Source organism: Ascaphus truei, chromosome 1, assembly GCF_040206685.1.
Source record: "Ascaphus truei isolate aAscTru1 chromosome 1, aAscTru1.hap1, whole genome shotgun sequence".
NCBI classification, from domain to species: Eukaryota; Metazoa; Chordata; class Amphibia; order Anura; family Ascaphidae; genus Ascaphus; species Ascaphus truei.
Window position 1 is genome coordinate 135,123,820 of NC_134483.1, and position 6,000 is coordinate 135,129,819.

At 42.8% G+C, this 6,000-nt stretch overlaps 1 pseudogene; it reads left to right on the plus strand.

The window, feature by feature from the left end:
- The first annotated feature begins 4,548 nt into the window (after positions 1-4,548).
- Positions 4,549-4,667, plus strand: LOC142473644 (5S ribosomal RNA; annotated as a pseudogene).
- Positions 4,668-6,000: the final 1,333 nt, after the last annotated feature.

Consider the following 6,000-nt stretch of genomic DNA (forward strand, 5'->3'; position numbering starts at 1 on the left):
TTCAGGATTAGGAGAGATCCCCAGCAGTCACCTTCCTCAACCTTCTAAAAACCCATTTAAACTGAACTCAACACTTCCAAACTGGAGAACGTCCTTCTCATACTGACCAGCACTACAGAACCAACTAAGGCCCAATTCGGACCATATTAACCCTGCTGCCGGGGATATTACATCCACAGGGCCACATCCCATGGGTTGTATTCCTTTCTCCACCTAAACCTCTGACCCAGATCAATTGGCCCTTCACTTAGGACCCTAACCTTCAGGGACTCCCTCCACCGGCACTCCCGCAGCCTTCTTGTCTGGCAAACGGCCAAGGCAACAAGATATCACATCCACCTTTCCTGGAGTCAACTCCCTTCTGAGCAGACTCCTTCCTCACGCTGCCCCCTTTTCATAGTATTACCCTGCCTAAAATGAGATGTGTTGTGCCCCTCCTCGCAGCAAGACAAGGGCTTGAAGCGGCATGACGCCAACTTACACTCGCCCTTATTAACACCCAACATGCCCTGCCCAATCGCAGCCAACTGCCCTGCTTGCCCTGCACTGGTGACCAATCCGTGAACAGGAGCTGGATGCTGTGGCAGAATTTTTTAGTCTATGTTCTTCAAGTCCCTTCTTCCATGCTCATACTTCCTAACTGCCATAATGCTCCGTAAAACCTTTGCCATACTTCCACCTAGTGTGCCTACCATACTCCTTATAGACTTCCCAAATAGTGTCCAGGTACTTAAAAAGCACTGAACACCTTTGGGGAGCCTACTCACCTATCATGCCTGCTAAAATGACTGACACCTCTAACCGGTCCCCTAACGTTTTAGGTATTTTCTTATTTTTCTCCTCCTTACTATCCCCTTTCTTAACCACCTTCTGCAACAAATCCTTATACCCTGTCATTACCGTCCAAATCTCCACATAATCCTATGCCCAACTCTTGTCTTTAGTGGCTTAGGCAAATGATTACTCAGCGGGTTTGCAAGACACAAATAACTCTTTTGAAACTACTGCCAGTTACCTACTTCACTGACATTACCTGGACCATGCCTGTGCAGCCTGACATCACCCCCTCCCCCCCTTCCCAATAATCCTGAAATATCGAAGTCTCGCAACCTGTGCTCCCTGCCCAAGTGGAGCTTCGCTGCTCCCGAACCTTATATGCAATACGGTAACAGATGATACCAGCCCTGCTAATTGGTGTTGTACACTCCTCCGTGGAACCAGGGCATCATGAATCAAACCGCCATCCCTGATACATGTAGGAAAAAACACATACAGAAATGCTGGTGAAATAACGTTTATATCTCCAAGCAACAAACACAAAGGGGATAAATTAAACTCACACTCTTCCCCCAAGGTAGCAAGGAGGGAGTGACTTGGGCGCACTTCAACCCTAGCTCGACTCTCGTCAGCTGCTCGTGCTCTCGTCCTGCCTGGTCATCTGCACGCAGTCTCTCCCATCTGCTTCTCTCACCATCAGGTGCTCCGGAGACCTCTGACGTCAGCTCTAGATTGTCGATGGGTTGGTATGGTGGCCTACAAGATCTCAAAAGCCGAACACGTTTCGCCAAATCAGTAGCCTGCTTCTGGGGTTATGCTGGGATCTAGGAGGTGCCATGTTTAAATACCCTAATGTTTCATTGCTGAAATTTGTCTCAGCTGACTACAATGTTGCAAGGAGCGGCTGCAAAATTTTACTGGTCACATATGCAATTGCACCCGCCCTCAAATTAACATACAAGAGTTTATACATGGATCATGAAATCCTCACATGTCCCTCATATTCATCGTTATTGCATTTACTGTAACGGAGTGCTTACCACAAACAGGACGTAACCGCGAGGCTCAGGTGGGGATTGGATAAACTGACCCGCAGCCACGTGAGCGCGTCCGGAGTGCAAGGTCGTAGTCGTTAGCCAGATTGGGATTAGCGAGGTGCAGATTTTCGTAGGTACTTGCCATGGTCAGGGGTTGTAGAGATGCGGATTGTGGTCGTACGTGCCGTGGTCAGGAGCGGAGAGGGTCGGAGTCTGCAATTTCATGTACCTGCATGAAATGCCCAGTAGGCTGCTACTACATAGGTGAGACGGGACAGGGGCTAAACAAGAGAATTAATCTGCATCGCCAAAGCATCACATGCGGAACAAGAGACAGTCCTGATGGCGAACATTTCTCTGACTCTGGCCACAAGATGAACGATCTGAAGGTGGCCATACTCAAAGGTAATCTTAGAACACCGAAAGAGAGACTGTTGCATGAATACAAATTTATGCAACTGTTGGGACACTTAGCCATGGCCTAAACCGAGACCGAAGTTTTATGAGTCACTACTGATACGAGAGAACTTTCTTCCCATTAGTGCTAAAAGCCATGTCAATATATACTGCGCTATATGTATGCACACACAGCTGTCTCTTACACATATAAATACTCGAATTGCATCCCTATATACCAATAGGAACCATATAGTATCTACACACACTTTTAGTAATGCTACAGCCTCTTACATTTCCACACCTACCCACACCATTGATAAACACTCCCACTCCACACACCTTTTGTAAAGCGCTGTATACACTGTGGGCTCTTTACAAATTTATATTTACATACATACAAACACACACACACTCGTACATCACTAACATTCAGGGACTATTTAACACCTCAAGTCATAAATCGCATACTACACGGGGGGAGTTAGGTTTCAGTCACAGATAATATTCTTATATGCACTGTTTTTAAGTTAAACCTTGCTTGCTTTATTCAATGTGCCATCGCAAGAAGAAGAGATCAGTGTATCTCGAAAGCTCGCACAAATAAAAGCATTTCGTTAGCCACAGAACGGTATCATCTATTCATTTTTTATTTATATATATATATATATATATATATATATATATATATATATATATATATATACACACACACACACACACGATAGAGAGTGACTCACATGATATTGTGTCACCTAAAACAACAACAATATTTTTTTCTGGGACTAATTGTTACAAATAATAGAATTCCCTGGCTCCCAATAGGATTTTCTCACAAAAAACAAACAAACAATCAAAATATGGTGGTGGGTCATAACTTCCTATTAACTGCAGGTGGGAGCCCTGACCTGCAGCCATTTGGTGTCCACTGGAAAGGTATTCTTGCCCTGTGGACAATCCTATTCGACTATCGGGAACCATAGCTCATGTCTGAGGTAAGCTTAAAAGATATTGTAGGTAGGCAGGACTGCTGCTTTAAACATGCAGTTACAAAACAGTAAAGACAGAAAGATAATATCAGGAGGCGCTCTAACAAGAAATTACTTATTTGGACCATATGATTCTCATTGTTTTGTAACATCACTCCATGAACAACACATTTTGAACCAGACATTCCATTTTTATTATGTATTGACTTAGGGAGCCATCTTGTTTTTTTCACTATATTAACAGCAGAATCAGACTTGGGCAAGAAAAGAAGCACAGGAGCGCACCAAGGTAAGGAAAAATTGTAAATGTATTAAACAATAAGGCAATAAAATAACTTACATGTAAGTAAGAAGAAATGAGTATCCAGGTTAGCGAAATGTTCAACAGATCGGCATCATCAGTCAGACAGGGGGGCAATTTCAGTTCCGTTTATGTGGAGATCACGTGCGCTGGGACTCACTCTATGGCACTTGCTGCAGGAATCTCCTCTGCATGGATGCAGGTAGTGGCGTGGTATCCAAAGCTAATGCACATGTGTGGAAGGAAAGCCCCCTGTAGGCGTCTGTGGATGCTGGTTATGATGGAAAATCGTGACCGGAAAGGTACACAATGGTGTAAACTGGCCCCCAAAGATGGAACAGGGACTCTAGTTGCACAGTTCACTCGCGACGCGTTACGTATAGTAAATATACTTCATCAGGCTTATCTTGGGCACCCGTGTGGGGTCCTTTTGTATCCCACCAACTGCTATCATTGGCTGTTCGTTCACAAATTACAAGCCAATCAGAGGACTAGAATGATAATTCATTCAAATCCACAACACTTGAGCAGACCTATAATTATGGCCGCTATAGTGATAAAATGAGTGTGGTTTACAATATGTAGGCCGCACCAAGCGTCATTTAAAAATACGCATTATGGAACACCTTAGAAACATTGTTAATATCCCTAAACTGTTACTCTCAGCCAAACCCCTCACATATCTTTTAACCCACTTTAGAGATGTTCATCAGTGTAGCACTGCAGGAGTTAAATATATGGGTATTGAGCACATAGTAACCAATATTAGAGCCGGTGACAGAGATCTTCAAATTGCAAAAAGAGAACAGTTTTGGATCTTTACCCTCCAAACAAAACATCCTGGGTTGTTAAATGACTATGTAGAGTTGACACCATTTTTGAGATAAATAGTGGGAGTCAAAACACCTAGAGGAAAGGAATATCTACTGTACAATCTGTCATTTATATATTGCTCATTGTTTATATGGACCCTCTCTGGTCTGGCTCTTACATTGATATTTGTGTTACTCTATTTATTTTGCCTAACCCATTGAGAACATCACAAAATACCGACGGCCATACTACCCTGAAAGTGCCCAATCCCGTCTGATCTCGGAAGCTAAGCAGGGTGAGGCTTGATTAGTACCGGGATGGGAGACTGCCTGGGAATACCTGGTGCTGTATGTGAATCATACATTTTTTCCTCTTTTTTATTTTTTACTCCCCCATTTTAATCTTTTCTTTCTTATTTCTTTTCTCTTTCTTTTTTGTTTTCATGTTGTTGTAATTTGTTATGTCATTTATATTGCATTTATGTGATTATTATTACTTATGATCATGTTTTTATCTTTGTTGAATGTACACTTGTTATTCTTGGATACCCGTGGGTGTGACTGTGTGTACCCAAATCCAACCATTAGAGTATCTATTGTCCTGCCATCCCCACTTTTTTGAGATGTTACCTCCCATTTCAAAAATAACAATAATATTGTCTATTAATAGATCTATCATTTTATCACAATAGCGGCCATAATTATAGGTCTGCTCAAGTGTTGTGGATTTGAATGAATTACTCATTCTAGTCCTCTGATTGGCTTGTAATTTGAGAACGAACAGCCAATGATAGCAGTTGGTGGGATACAAAAGGACCCCACACGGGTGCCCAAGATAAGCCTGATGAAGTATATTTACTATACGAAACGCGTCGCGAGTGAACTGTGCAACTAGCTTCCCTATTCCATCTTTGGGGGCCTGTTTACACCGTTGTGTACCCTTCCGGTCACGATTTTCCATCATAACCGGCATCCACAGACGCCTACAGGGGGCTTTCCTTCCACACATGTGCATTAGCTTTGGATATCACGCCACTACCTGCAAACATGCGGAGACGATTCCTGCAGCAAGTGCCATAGAGTGAGTCCCAGCGCGCGGGATCTCCACATAAACGGAACTGAAATTGCCCCCCTGTCTGACTGATGATGATGCTGATCTGTTGAACATTTCACTGACCTGGATACTCATTTATTCTTACTTACATGTAAGTTATTTTATTGCCTTATTGTTTAATACATTTACAATTTTTCCTTACCTTGGTGGGCTCCTGTGCTTCTTTTCTTGGTCATTCTGTTCGCCGGCGGGGTCTTCCACAGGAGTTCATTTTTTGGAGTGAGGGGATACACTTCAAGCCATAGGAGCAGCAAGAGGAGGGAGAATAATTCATTTCTGCAACACTAGGAAGCAAGAGCGCGGACTGAACTTTCTTTGACCAGTATCAGACTTGGGAATTAAAACAATCTATTATTTCCTATGTAGAATCTGCAGAGTGTACATAATAAATATAAACATATTCAGTGTGCTTAAAAGCTTTTTTTACGATTGACTTAATCGCTCATAGCACATGCGATAAATAAACCTCTCCAGTCTCGAGAGCTTATGCACAAGAAAACTTTGTACGATTGATATGTTGGATATGGATAAAGTTGCTGTTGCAAAATACTTAATAAATAAAACACAGTGCTGT